The sequence below is a fragment of the Dama dama genome, chromosome 26 (assembly GCF_033118175.1).
Source record: "Dama dama isolate Ldn47 chromosome 26, ASM3311817v1, whole genome shotgun sequence".
NCBI lineage: Eukaryota > Metazoa > Chordata > Mammalia > Artiodactyla > Cervidae > Dama > Dama dama.
This window is the reverse complement of record NC_083706.1, coordinates 41,353,938-41,367,985: the sequence shown is the minus strand read 5'-3', so window position 1 is coordinate 41,367,985 and position 14,048 is coordinate 41,353,938. Positions and strand designations below refer to the sequence as shown.

At 50.8% G+C, this 14,048-nt stretch overlaps 2 pseudogenes; both read left to right on the top strand.

The window, feature by feature from the left end:
- The first annotated feature begins 4,316 nt into the window (after positions 1–4,316).
- On the top strand, positions 4,317–8,130 carry LOC133047109 (tyrosine-protein kinase RYK-like; annotated as a pseudogene).
- Positions 7,195–13,663, top strand: LOC133047178 (UL16-binding protein 3-like; annotated as a pseudogene).
- Positions 13,664–14,048: the final 385 nt, after the last annotated feature.

The window sequence follows — 14,048 nt, the reverse complement described above, 5'->3', positions numbered from 1 at the left end:
TCATTGGAAAAGACTCTGATGCTGGGAAAAATTGAAGGCAGGAGGAGAAGGGGACTACAGAGGATGAGATTGTTAAAAAGCATCACCAACTCAATGGATGTGAGTTTGACCAAGCTCCAGGAGTTGGTGATGGAAAGGGAAGCCTGGCGTGCTGCAGTCCACGAGGTCACAGAGAGTCAGTCATGACTAAGAGACTGAACTGAACTGAAGACATCAATCACTTCCTACACACCCATCTTCTGATACCATCCCATTCAGGGCCAAGGTTGCAACAGACGAATTTTGCAGGGCACATGAAGAGTGAGTCAGCACTCCCTATGCCAGCTAGCACCTGAGTTCTCTCACAGACACTTAACTTGGCTACAACTTCATTGTCACTCCAGCCCAGATGTGAGGTGGAGGCTCCACGGGGGCATTGGAGAAACAGACTTTCCTTCATTATGACAGTAACAGGCCCAAACCCCTGCTTCTCTTGGAGGAGAATTAATGCCTTGAAGGCCTGCTCCGAACAGACCCAGACCCTGGGGGAGACATGGGGCAAGGACTCAGAACCTGAGGCCATTCAGCTGGAGAATTGTGGGCCCCGGGTCAGAGGTGGGAACCCAGGCCTGGACACTCTCAGGGGAAGGAGAATGTGTGTGTGCTTAGGAGCTGAGCCGTGTTCAACTCTTTGCGACCCCATGGACTGTGGCCCACCAGGCTCCTCTGTCCATGGGATTCTCCAGGCAGGAATACTGGAGTGGGTTGCCATGTCCTCCTCCAGGGGATCTTACCAACACAGGGATTGAACCCAGGTCTCCTGCATAGAAGGTAGATTCTTTATGGTCTGGGCTATTGAGATGCCATGGAAACAACTTAAATGACAATCGACGAATGGATAAAGAAGATGTGGCAGGGGCTTTCCGGTGGGCCAGTGATAGGAATTGGCCTGCCAGTGCAGGGGGCACAGGTGTGACCCTGGTCAGGGAAGGTCCCACGTGCCCCGGGACGACTGGACCATGTGCTGTGGAAGCCCAGGCGAACCAGAACCGGGGCTTTGAGACAGGAGAAGCCTCTGCAGTGAGGCCTGTGCGCACCAACCCTGCTCTGTCCCCTAAGTCTGTCCTTGTGGCCCAGCAGGTTCCCTGGATCCTGGGGCTGAGACGCTTTAGCTTTCCTCCTCATTCTCTGACATTTGTTCTCCTTCCCCCTTCAAGGAACCTCACACTGGTCAGAATGGCCATATTGAAAAGTCTACGAGTTTGAGGATGCTCCGGGACTTGGTGATGGACAGGGAAGCCCGGCATGCTGCAGTCCATGAGGTCACAAAAATTCGGACATGACTGAGCAACTGAACTGAACTTAACTGAACTGAACAAACAATAAATGCTGGAGAGACTGTGGAGAAAAGGGAACCCTCCCACACTGTTGGTGGGAATGTAAATTGATACACACACAATGGAGAATGGTATGCAGATTCCTTTCAAAACTAAAAACAAGGCTACCATGTGGTGGTGATTTAGTTACTAAGTCCTGTCCGACTTTTTGCCACCCAAGGGACTGTTGCTTGCCAGACTCCTCTGTCCATGGAGTTCTCCAGGCAAGAATACTGAAGTGGGTTGCCATTTCCTTATCCAGGGGATTTTCCTGACCCAGGGATTGAACCCAGGTCTCCTGCATTGCAGGCAGGTTCAGAGCTACCATATGATATAGCAATCCCACTCCTGGGCATATATCCAGAGGTGATAGGTAATGGAGAGAGATAAACTGAGAGGTTAGGATTGACATATACACACTGCTATACTTAAAATAGATAACCAACAAGGACTTATTCTGTGGCACAGGAAAATCTGCTCAATATTCTGTAAAAGCATAAATGGGAAAAGAGTTTGTAAAAAAAAAATAGTTACATGTATGTGTATAATTGAATCACTATGCTATACACCTGAAACTAACACACATTTTTCATCAACTATATACTGCAATATAAAATAAAATTTTTAATTAATTAAAAATAATAAATATTGATATTGAGCATCTTCTCATTTGCCTGTGGGCCATATGTAAGCCTTCTTTGGAGAAATGTCTACTTAGATCTTCTGCCCATTCTTTGATTGGGCTCCCTGTCTTTATTATTGAGTTATAAGAGCTTTTCATATATTTGGAATATAAACCCTTGTTACCTGCAAGGGTGACATCATTTGCAAATCTTTTCTCCCATTCTGTAGTTTGCCTTTTTTGTTTTGTTTATGGTTTCCTAGCTGTGCAAAAGTATGTAAGCTTGATGAGGACCCATTTATTTATTTCTTTTGGCTCATCTTTTTGTTTTCTGATTCTACCAGAGTAGAATCCATCTGGAATTGGCCTTCTTTCAGGAACTTTAATTTCCCCTGAATGGTTGCTGGGACCAAGAGAAAGTTTGTTTGTTTGTTTGTTTTTGAATGACAAATAATACTGGATCATTATAACCTATGTAAGTTTCAAAGTTTGTACAATTATACAAAAAAAAAAAAAAAAAAAGGAGGGCCAAACAAGCTGTAGAATTATACAGAATCCTTCTTGGAAATGCATTGGCATTGACATTTGAAGGAATAATAAACAAATGGGACGGAAGCAAACTTGCAGAGTGATGAACTGGCCTAATTTCAACACTGCTGTGTCTCTGGGACTCAGGAAGCCCGAGGAGAGGGAGAGATGAGAGAAGGGCAGGTCAGTGGAAGGGTCAGGGCACAGATGACGATTATCAAGTAAGTTTGCCACCTGAACTGGCACCGGAAACAGTAACTGGGCTGGCTGAAAAGCTCCTTCAGGTTTTCATAAGATGGTGTGGAGAACCCTGAGAAACTCAGTACAGTGGAAAGGTCAGCGATCATCCCAGGCAAGCTCAAGATGGGGAAGGAGGAGGCCCTGAGCTCTCCCCTCCATGACCTTCTTGCCAGAGATTCTTCCCTGACCTCTGATCAATTTCTATTAATTAGGGAGAGCAGAATGACAAAATGATCTAACGAGGAAGATTCTGGCCATCAGCCCAAGCACAGCTCAAGTGGGAAGAGGCGGCGGCAACAGACCTTGCGACGGCGAGGAGGGCAGAGCCCAGAACGGAAGCGGCTTCACCCGGTGACGCAAGGGGCTCCAGGGCCCCGGGGCGTGGCCTCCGCACCGGGGGAATGCCCGGCTGCCAGAGAAGTGCAGCACGTGTCTCCGAGGAAAGGATCCGCTCACCTGACCTGGCATCCTCCTCTCGCGCAAAATTGAGATCCAGGTGGCAAAGGGAGAGATGGGTGGCCCCGAGACCCGCCTTGGCTTCCTGGTCCTGCCTCTGATTGTCTGCTTCAGCGGGACGCCCGGCGGTGAGCTCGGGGATGTGGCTGCGGGGGGCGGGACGCGGGGAAGTTGGGTGAGTTACGACCTGAACAGGGGTGGTGACGGCGCGGGGGTTCGCGAAACTCCTTGCGGGGTGGCGCCGCGGCCGCCTCCTCTTTCCCTTCCCTCGGCCCCTTTGCGCCTCGGTGGCTCCCACGGGCTACTTGCCGGCTCTCAGGGGCAGAATAGCAGCGCCTTGGGTGAAGCAGTAATGCGGGGAGTTTGGGAGGTGACGCTAGGAGAAGAGGGGGCCAGGACGCTACAGGGAATGCTGTTGAGGCCCCTCAGGGCCCAGCCCGCCCCTTGGGAAGTGGGAGATCTGGGGCTCGGCGGGCTGGGACCCGTCGGCCTCCCCGCGGGGAAGGCACCCAGAGCCGCCCCGAAAAGCCCAAGCCCGCGATCTGCGCGCAGAGCCCCTTCTGGTCCCTACTGCTGTCGGCCCTTGAAGGACCAGCGCTCTTTATCACCGATCAGTTAACACCTGCAGGGCGGCCGGGCGAGGAGAGCTCCGCGGCCTTCCGGGGCTCAGGCGGGGGTGGGCGGCGGCGGGCGACCGGGCTTCTCCTGGGCGGTGGAGGCTGGAGCTCCGAGCAGACGGATGTGCGGGCTGGTCTCCCGGGGAACGCGCATCCGAAAGGCCGCCGCCGGTATCGCTCGGGTCCGCTAGGCTGCCTGCCGCCCTGGCGCCCCCTGCCCCCGGAACTCCCATGCACCGTATCAGTGTTTGGGCTCGAGCTGGCCTGTCCTGGCAAAGTAGATTCTGAAATTATGGTACTAAATGCATCTCAACTTGACAGTAACTTCAGAAAGCTTCACAGTCTTAGAGCTGCGATCCAGAAACTGAGGAAGGAAAACTTCAGCCTTGGACAAAACGACCAGCAGAGGAACCCATTTATGACCCTGTACATGCAGCTCCAGCCATGTCTACACGTGTGTTTCGTATCAGCCTAGGGATTTGCTGTCCAGGTATATTTCTTGTAGTGCTAGTATTAGCTGTTTTGCATCTTCATAGTGTGAAAAGGATTGAACTGGAAGATAGCATCAGCGCCAGCAGTAGTTCCCAAGGGCTGTCTCAGTCCCAGTCGTTCCCAGATGTCTCAGTGTGTGAGAGGGAACACACCCAACAATACAGCCCCCATCTCCAGTTATCCTCCCTTGTGGGTAGAGGAGTAGGACTTGAGAAGTGTCACTCTTTTGGAGGCCAAACCTAAGGTGAATGATATCAAAGTATCTAACCAGGGAGAGGAACTCAAAAGATGTACTCTAAGAAGGGACCTTTTGGTGTACTTTCCATGGGGTTTATGTAGATGAAAAAGATCCAGATAAAGAGCAACAAGCATTTGTAAAAGGAGTTAGAGATCAAGCTTCTGAAATTCAGGTGACAACGATGCTCCCCAAAGTTGTAAGCTAGGAGATCTTCATCACAGAAATCTTCCTATTACCCATGTGTGAACAGAAGAAGGGGAAAAGTCCATGGTGGATTGCCTTACATGAAGTGGAGGTAGCTTAAATTGTTTTTATGACAGTGCAAATATGTAGAGGCCAATAATCCTCAGGGATCTTCTCAACAAGCTAGTTCACATGGCTGCTCAGATTGCCTGTGGAATGAGCTACCTGGTCAGAAGGAAGTCCTCCACAAAGACCTGGCAGCTAGGAGCTCTGTCATTGAACAACTTCAAGTTAAGAGCAAAGCCAGTCCCTCTCCAGAGTCTTGTTCCCCATGGACTCTCACTGTCTGCGGAATAGCAAAAACATGGGATCGATGGATGGCTTTTGAAAGTCTGGTTATTAATGAGTTCTCCAGCCTTCCCTGGTGATCCAGTGGCTAAGACTCCACACTCCCAATGCAGGGGCCTGGGTTTGATCCCTGGTGGGGGAACTGGATCCTGCATGCCACAACTAAGAAGTCAGCATGCTGCTACTAAAGAGCCCAGGGGTTTATGACTCTGGTCAAACACCCTAAGTGGACATCTACCCGTTTGATGTGACCGAGTACCTGAAAGAGGGTTGCCAAATAGCCCAGACTATCAACTGTCCTGATGAACCATTTATGTGATGGCTTGTGCTGGGCCTTCCATCCAGAGGAGAGGTGCAGTTCCAGTTAAGGGCCCGGGGTCTCACAGAGGTCCGTGCAGCCCTGGGGGCCTGTGTCTGACGCTCCTCTCACAGTCCCCCAGCGTCAGGAGGAAGGTGCCTGTCGAGGCCCACTTGGAGCCAGCTAGTCACATGAATCACCCAGCATCACAGAAGCAGATTTGTCTTTCAGAAAACTGAGCTTTAGGAATGCTTTTGCATCTGGACTTTCTAAGACAGGCTTACTGATGTGGAATACTTTCTCAATATCACTTTTATTAGCTTGAACTGAAAATGTTTGTGTAAATTTTTTACACATAGTTGCCTTTGAGGTATAGGTATATTCTTACAAAATAGTTTTTAAAATTGTTTAAACACACATATTTGAACTAACAATCTTATTACCAACTGCCTTTTATTTTCTTAACTTCTAAAGATAATGCACGTGATTCACGTTCAAAGTTTTGCTTTCTTTCACTAGTTTTGGGAATGATTTTTCTTCAACATGCAGTACTTTTTCTTAGGAAAATAAAAACCGTCCAGCTGCCTAATGTCTAAAACTGTCCAGCTGGGCTAATGACCCCCACTCCTTTATTCCAGAGTAGCTACCTTGGTCCAAAGTGCCATAGGGGAAGCCACAGGTGTGAGCAGGGGATAGTGGCCACATAATAACTCTAGTGTCACATCTAGGCCAGCTGCTGGTGGATCTTGTTTGTTGCCTGTGGCCCTGCTTATGCCAAAATACATAATCACTTCTATCCTGTGCTGGCTGGTCTAGCTGAACTAATGATTAGGGGTTAATGAGCCCACATCACTGTGCAACTCTGACATTCCATGACCAGAGACCTCATCTCTGCCAGGCCCCAGGACCACACCAGGAGCCACGTTTCAATGGTGTGACTTTCCCCACGGCAAGTGACATGGCCTCACTTCAGGACACTCGGGGTCTCTGTTGTGAGCCTTCAAGTAGAAAATGCACGTAGCACCTTTCTGACCACAGATGCCTCTGATGTCACGGGTTCTGCTGGGTCATCTGCCCAGGAAGCAGCTCCAGCCATGCTCACCGTTCACTAATTGTGACTGCTTTTGTGCTGGGACAGCAGATTGCAGCAGAGACCTAGGGTCTGCGAAGCCTAAAATATTTCTTATGTACCATTACAGGAAACCTATGGCCACAGTGGTAATTAACTGGAGCTAGGATAGGGACCACACCCCTGAAGCCCTCAAGAGGTTGTAGCCTGGTTACTTGTCTCTGTATTTCCTCCAGGATATTGTGTACATGTACCATTGGGGGTGGGGAGGTAGGGTCTGAAGTCTGAATCTGGAATTCACTAATACAGTAGCCTTCACCCCACGATAATTTACTAGCTACTCAGGTCTCCGTGCATGTCACAAGTCCAGGGCATGTGAAATGACTGCTCAGTGGTCTGTGGACCCAGTGATAACCACTGTAAACAGAACCTGGTCTGCTGTCCACTGATAGCTTAGCAGTCCCAGCATTGCTTCAACAACTGGGGGACGACATTCATATGGTTCCTGTGCATGATATCATAAAACACACTAGGTGCAATGTGAATGTGAGAGTAGTTTCTGCTTCTGCAGGTTCACTTACCCCAGTAAATAACCATGTGGCTCTTTGGGAAAGAATGGAAGGACTTTTGCACTAGATGTGGTGATGATAGGGCCCTCCTCTATAGAACGTGGATTCTTTCACTGGTGATACCTTCTGAGAAGTGGCTCAGATCTGGAAAATGGGCCTGGATCAGATGTTTGGTAGGGATGGCTGCTTTTAGCTTACTGATCATCCAGCCTGTGTGCTGTCTCTCTTTAATTCTTTCAATGGTACAGTTTGTATCTAGGTTCCTGCCCATCTGTTTGCCTTTAGGGTCGCCCTGTGCTATGAGCCAGCATCATATTCTCTGCAGTCAGGCCCTGGCTGGCATTGAGACTCTCTAATCACTTTGACCCCTGCACCTACTTTCTGCTGACCCTGAGCATCCCCACCTGGAATCTGATTTTTCCACAACTTCCATCCCTGTTCCTGATGGAAGCCCACAGGAACACCATGTCCTACCACCATCCCTGATCTTCTGCAAAAGTCATCCTTGAGCTATTGGAGATGCTTCTCATCCACGCTTTCCTCTCGGGCTCCATAGAGTCCATCAGGCTTTCCCATGGATCTGGTGGACTGCACACACTCCTGCACTTTCATACCGTGTCCGCCCTGCAGAGTCACTTCTCTGAGCCTTGAATCCCCTCCTCTACCACCTGCTTCGGAAGTTCTGGACTTTCTCTTTCATGCCATGTGGGCCAGGCCTTTCTCCAGGCTTCCAAGACCCATCCTAGTGAGAGATCAGCAGCATCTCCCCGGCCTTGCTAAGCCCAGTGACCTGTAGTTATAAACTCTGCCTTCTCCAGCTTTGGGTTCTGTGCTCATCCTCCCCACCCCCAACCCCACTGGCTGTGATCCGCTTCCTCAGGAACAGCCCCCTTACGCTCTGCATCTCCCACAGACACTCAGAGAGAACCTGACATCCTCTGGGTTTGGGCCTTTCCTTCTGAACCAGCCTGGCCCATCCCTGGGAAACATATGTGTGGGTTAGTGCCATGTGCGGAGCTTGTGAGCAGAGTGGAAACGGGGCGTATCCAGGGCTGTGGGGTTTCTTGCCTGCCTGAGGCTTCATCGTCTTTCTCAGTCGTGCCTGGTGAGGGTGGGGGGCAGGCGGGGGTCCTGCTCTGTCAGCCCAGCCCGCAGCCTTCCTCTGCTGTCACAGACCTGGGGGAGGAGGCCTACGGGTCTTCTTCTCCCAAACTCACCCTCTCTGCGGTTTGCCTTCACAAACGCTCACTCTCTGTCCTATAACTTCATCATTGATTCTCAGCCCAGACCTGGATAGCTGTGGTGTGAGGTTCAAGGCCAGGTGGATGGAGAGCTTTTTCTCTCCTATGACGGTGGTCATGCTAAGATCATATTCACAAATCCATTGGGAGAAGAAGTGAAAACCATGAAGTCTTGGGGTACACAGACAGAAACTCTCAGAGACATCAGGGATCAACTGCGTGACTTTACACTGGAGAAACCCACGGTCACGGGTAAGTTAGAAAGTCCAAGTACAGGAGGAGGAGACAGGGCTTAAAAATGCAGGTGGACAGTGGTCCTTCCCTAGTTGTCCAGTGGAAAGAGCAGCTGCTGCATGAGAGACCAGGGCCAGATCAGCTGGGCCCAGGGGACGTAGACCCAGGGGAGGTAGACCCAGGGGAGGTGGACCCAGGTGGGGCAAAGAATCTGTCAAGCCCAGAGGCTGAGCTCTTTCTTTCCCACGGTGGAAGCAGACCCTCTCACCCTGCAGGCCAGGATGACATGTCGCTGTGAGGATGACAGACACATCAGTGGATCCTGGCAGTTTGGCTTGAATGGACAAATGAACCTCCACTTTGATTCGGAGAATGGACACTGGACAGCGGATCACCCTGGAGGCAGATGGATGAAAGAGAAATGGGAGAATGACAGAACTGTGACAGACTTCCTGAAGAAGGTCTCCATGGGAGACTGTCGGGCCTGGATTCAGGATTTCATGGTGCGCTGGGAGAAAAAGTTGAAGACCTTGGGTAAGTGAGAAGGGAGGAGAAAGTGATAGTCCCCTCATGGTGACATGGACCCTGTGTGTGTGTGTGTGTGTGTGTGTGTGTGTTTGAGACAGTCATCTTTTGGAGGTGAGTTGTCCTGGGAGATCAATGACCCGGGGATGCTCTGTCATCCTCCTTCCTCTTCTACCTTCTGATGTCTCTCCTCACAGCACAGGCCTTTGGACAACTGAACATGGATTTTTGCTGATCCCAAATCTGTAGACATCTTTTTGATTTCTGGGATTTATTTCTCACTGTACCCTCTTTCCAGAATCTTCTTTTAAATGTCTCCAATCCTCCTTCTGGAAATCTGTCAATACCACCTCTGCTCTCAGCTCCTGAGGACTCCATCCTCACGTCACCGTCTCTGATGTCACAGCAGGACTGAGTGGCTGTGTTGGAAACCTTGCTCCCCCAGTAGCTGTCAGAGCCCCATAAGGACTGGGCTCCTCCCTTCCCCCCATCTGGCCTGAGGATCTATCACAGAGGCCTCTATGTGATGTGTGTAAACTGTCTGCACAGTAGGGGTACCTGAGTCGAGGGGCGAGGAGGCATCTGCCGAATTTGGGGTCTGGACAAGGGCATCACTCTTACTCTCCTTGCAGCATCACCGACCACAGTCCCCCCTACGGTGCAGCCCACGGCCACAGCCATGAAGTCCAAAGCCTGGATCCTCCCCGTGGTCCTCACCAGTTTCATCATAACTGTCTTCCTGGGCTGAGTCCTTTCCAGGAACAGGTACTGAGGGCAGAATTCAGAGGAAAGGCAGGGGCACAGGGCCTGGTGTGAGGAGGGGGAAGGTGAATCCCAGCAGACCCCTGCCCCTCACTGAACCTCCTCATCCTGGAAATGAGCCAATGGATAAGACTCCATGTCACCTGAGAGCAGAACTCGGATGAGCTCAGCCCTGAGTTGTGAGAGGTCCTCACTATCAGGTGACGTTGTGAAAAGGGAGGGGCCCTCACTAGTCTGAGGGCCTATTGATGCTGAAAGGGTTTAGCCACGTCCCCTGACTGAGCACAGACCGCGGGCTGGCAGGGCCCAGGGTGGGTGGTGTGAGAACAGCAGGCGCTCAGGGCGAGGGCAGGACTCCCGGGGCTGAGAGCAGCATGGGGGCTCCACATGACGTGTCAGCGGGGAGGGGACCCACCCAGGGGCCGAGATGAGAGGGGCCGGGCTCTCATCCCAGGAGGAAGGGCTGGGAAGGCCTTTGTAGACCCAACTCCAAAGGCCTGTTCTCACAGGAAGTGGCTTGGGTCCAGCAGGCAAGGCAGGAGCCCCACAGGAGAGACTGTGGGAAGGGGCGAGGCCAGGCCTGTGCTCCTGGGGCAGCAGCAGTTCTCACTCAGCCTGTGGCCTGCCCGTCACCAGCCTCCTGGGGACCCAGAGCCTCCATCACTGAGCGGCCCTGCCTTGAGCAGAGGTCCTGGGGATGGTGGGCCTGAGCTGGGGTGGAGGCGCCCAGCTGGGCAGGACCAGGAAGAGATGGGGGGCAGGGACCCTGGTCCTGAGAGCTGTGTGTGCTGCTCAGAGGCTGGAGGGTAGTGAAGGAAGGAGGTTTGCCTGCAGCCCCCCAAGGCAGGAAGCAAGGCCCCTTGGGGACCTACTACCTCATCTCTTAGGCCCTCCTCGGGGAGGATCCGGACCTGAGTGAAGGGAGCAGATTGATTCCTCACTGGCTCCAGTCCTGAGCCTGAGCAGGGGGTGTCAGGGCCTGGGGTGACTCTGTGATGCAGGAAGGAAGGAGGAGGGGACAAGACGCTGCTGGGCCTGGGGTGGGGGTGGGGGTGGAGGACAGAGAAGCCCCTCAGTGAAGGCGGGGCTGGAGGGGGCTGGGGAGGGGCAGCCCCAGGAAAGTGACAGGATTCCACAGCCCCCTTGACCAAGGCCTCTTTCTTTTCTGCAGGTGATGCTGCTCCCAGGAAGCCCGACAGGTGCTCTTCGGCCTCAGGCCTCAGTCTTTGCTTGGCCGCCTTGGTTCTCCTTCTGCTCACTTTACAGCCAGGAGGTCAGACCCAGGAGTTTGGAGCCTGCCTTCCCGTTGTGATGACAAGTGGCTGCACTGTCTCGTGTCTCTTGTCACATCTGGGGAACAGACTCCTCAGTCTCTTTTTATTCCCCCAACCGATTTTACCTCTTTCTCTTGGTGCTAAGTGATGGAATCTCTCCAATGAAATATTCAACAACTCAACAAGTAATCTGCACAAATAGGGTACTTTCTGTCTTCTAGTTTGTGAAAAATTAAACTCTTCTCTGTATGGCAATTTCATTGTTGCAAATGATGATAATGCAAAAAAATACCATCTGCTATTACAGAACACAGGGATTCTTTCTATGTTCAGAGAAACAACTTCAGTGTTTTTAACAGAACAAAATATTATTTCTGAATGTCTCCTTTAGTCATTTTATTTCCTAATATGAATATTTAAGTCAGTATCTCGCTACTGCAAAAGACATAAATACTTCAAGTTTCTTTTTCTAATCAAGGAGGGAACTCGGGGCATTTCACCCTTTTTCCACCTTATGGGATTAAATAGAACTGATGATTCAGCTACATTTGGTGAGTAGTTTTAGATACGGGGTTGGACCATTAAAAAGGAGAAGGCACGTTTCCAGGTAGGACCCAAACACAGACTTAAAATTCCTGGCTCAGCCCTGGGGCAGAGTGCTGGCAGCCAGCCTCTTCCCAGAACCACCCCAAGTTTTGTGTGACTGTGGGGCAGCTGGAAGGCCCAGTATCTTGGGGAGAACTGGTCAGTGGGACTGTGTGTGTGTGTGTGTGTGAGAGAGAGACAGAGAGAGAGGGTGTGCGTGATAGGAGGAGGGCAGGAGAGAGGAGTGACTGTGTTAGCTGCTCAGTCATGTCTGACTCTTTGCGACCCTGTGCAATGTAACCCTCTGGCCCCTGTTCCCCATGGGAACATCCAGGCAAGGGAGTACTGGGGTGGGTTGCCACTTTCTTCTCCAGGGATCTTCCCGACCTGCAGATCGATCCTGGGTCTCTTGCATGGCAAGCAAATTCTTTACCAACTGACCCACCAGGGAGGATAGAGAAATGTATGTGTATGTAAAATCCCTATCCTAGCTTCTTGTGCTGCTCATTCAGGACACCTACACTCCTCTCTGGGTGTATATTTCAGCTTTGCTTCCATCTTAAATAAACAAACTGTTTCTCTGTATGTCTCCAGTAATTACTTTGGTAACTGTTTTGACAGTTTTTGCCTCCTTGAAACAATCTTGCTTTCAAAGACGGTAAGAGCCAAGGGGACTTTGCATCTCGCCCTTGGTGTTCAGTGTCTAGAGGTCTTCATTTTACACGAAGCTACCCAGGTTCAATTCCTGGGTAGGAAGCTAAGATCCCTCTTTAGCGCCGCTCACTGCTGTATCTCTGAGATCAATATTAAGGAAATATACACCTTATATTAAGGTGTAAATATGCACCTTAAATTTACAGATAGAGGGGCTTCACAAGTTTGTCATGGGAGATTTTGCCTCTGCAGAGAGTTTAGAAAAAAAGAAAGTCCTTTCAAAGTTAACCTGGTTCCTTCCCTTTCTAGGCCCTTTAATGGCTATCGTTGTTCTTTCCTTTCTAGTCCTTGTTTATTTAACTTTTTGTTTGACTTTGTGCCTGTAGGATCTACCAGTTTGAAATAACACTCATGGTGGCTCAAGGAATATAACCCGTACCAGTGGAGGGTGGCCCAGATCCATGTAGGTCCTTGTGAGGGACTTCTGCACCTTGAGGGGAGGCTCAGTTCAGTGGTCCCTGTCCAGCAGGGAGAAGTTTTGATAGAAGAAATCTTTGGCCCCTTAACTCTTAAGAATAAGGGTGTATAACCACTCAGTGGGTAATAAGACAGGCTGGGACAGTTTGCTGCAGTGAGTGTACCTGAACAAAAGTCACATCAAGCATCAAAATACAAAGAAATTATAAGGGGCTAAAAATAATTGCCTGCCTGTGCAGTTGGGGCAAATAATCAACAACAAGATACAAAAAGACCAAAAACCCAAGGCCAGTTCAGAGCAGCCAGGAACAAAAGCAGGTACTGGTCATGGTCCCTGCACACAGCACCACCAAGGGGGAACAAACCACCCAGGTCACCACTCTGGTCCGAACCCAGGACCTGCCCCCACCCTCATCTTATATGTGGGACTGGCTCCCCCACCCTCTGGAGCCAGCAAGGGAACATGTTACTTGTTTTTGTTCCCTCATGAGTCCCAATAAAGCTTCTTTTCCCCTGAATCTGTGTCTGGCCTTTTATCAACTTCTATTGATCGAGTCAAAGAACCCTCGTCGGTAACACAGGGGGACTTTGGCTGAAGGTCAGGAATGCTGGTCGGAGATGGTGTCTCCAGTGGGCTCCCAGCAAAAACAGGGGTTGAACACATGCAGATTCCAGGTTGGGGACGCACTGTGTCAGGAACAAAGCAGGTGCAATGGTTGATATGGTAGAGAGATGGGAAAGCTAACTGGGTCCTGACTGCAGAGAGTATGATGCTGGTTAACAGCACAGGGCGACCCTAGAGGCAGACAGCCTGGATGGGCGGCCAACCTAGATACAAACTGCACGATGGAAAGGAATGAAACAAAGGAATTCCCTGCTGGCCCACTGGTCAGGACTCCGGGCCTTCACTGCCAGGTGCCCGTGTTTGATCACTGGTCAGGGAACTAAGATTCCAAAAGCCAGGCAGCCGACCAAAAAACAAAAAACCCCAGAAACAAAAATAAAACACAAGCTGGGTAATTAGGACGCTGAAAACAGCCATCCCAATAGCTTGTCTGGATACTTGGCCCAGTTTCTAGAACTGAGCCAGTTATCAGAACCGAGAATCCGTGACTAGAGAGAGATGCCAGTTTCCAGCAGGAAGGCCCTCTTATCACCATGGCAAGCGCGGTGCAGCAGCCTCTGGCCTTCCCCATCCTTGGGAGCCACAAGGCCATTGACTCAGGTAAGTGCACACTGGGATGGAGAAGCCACGCCCACATTCCTATGGACCCAGTGTGT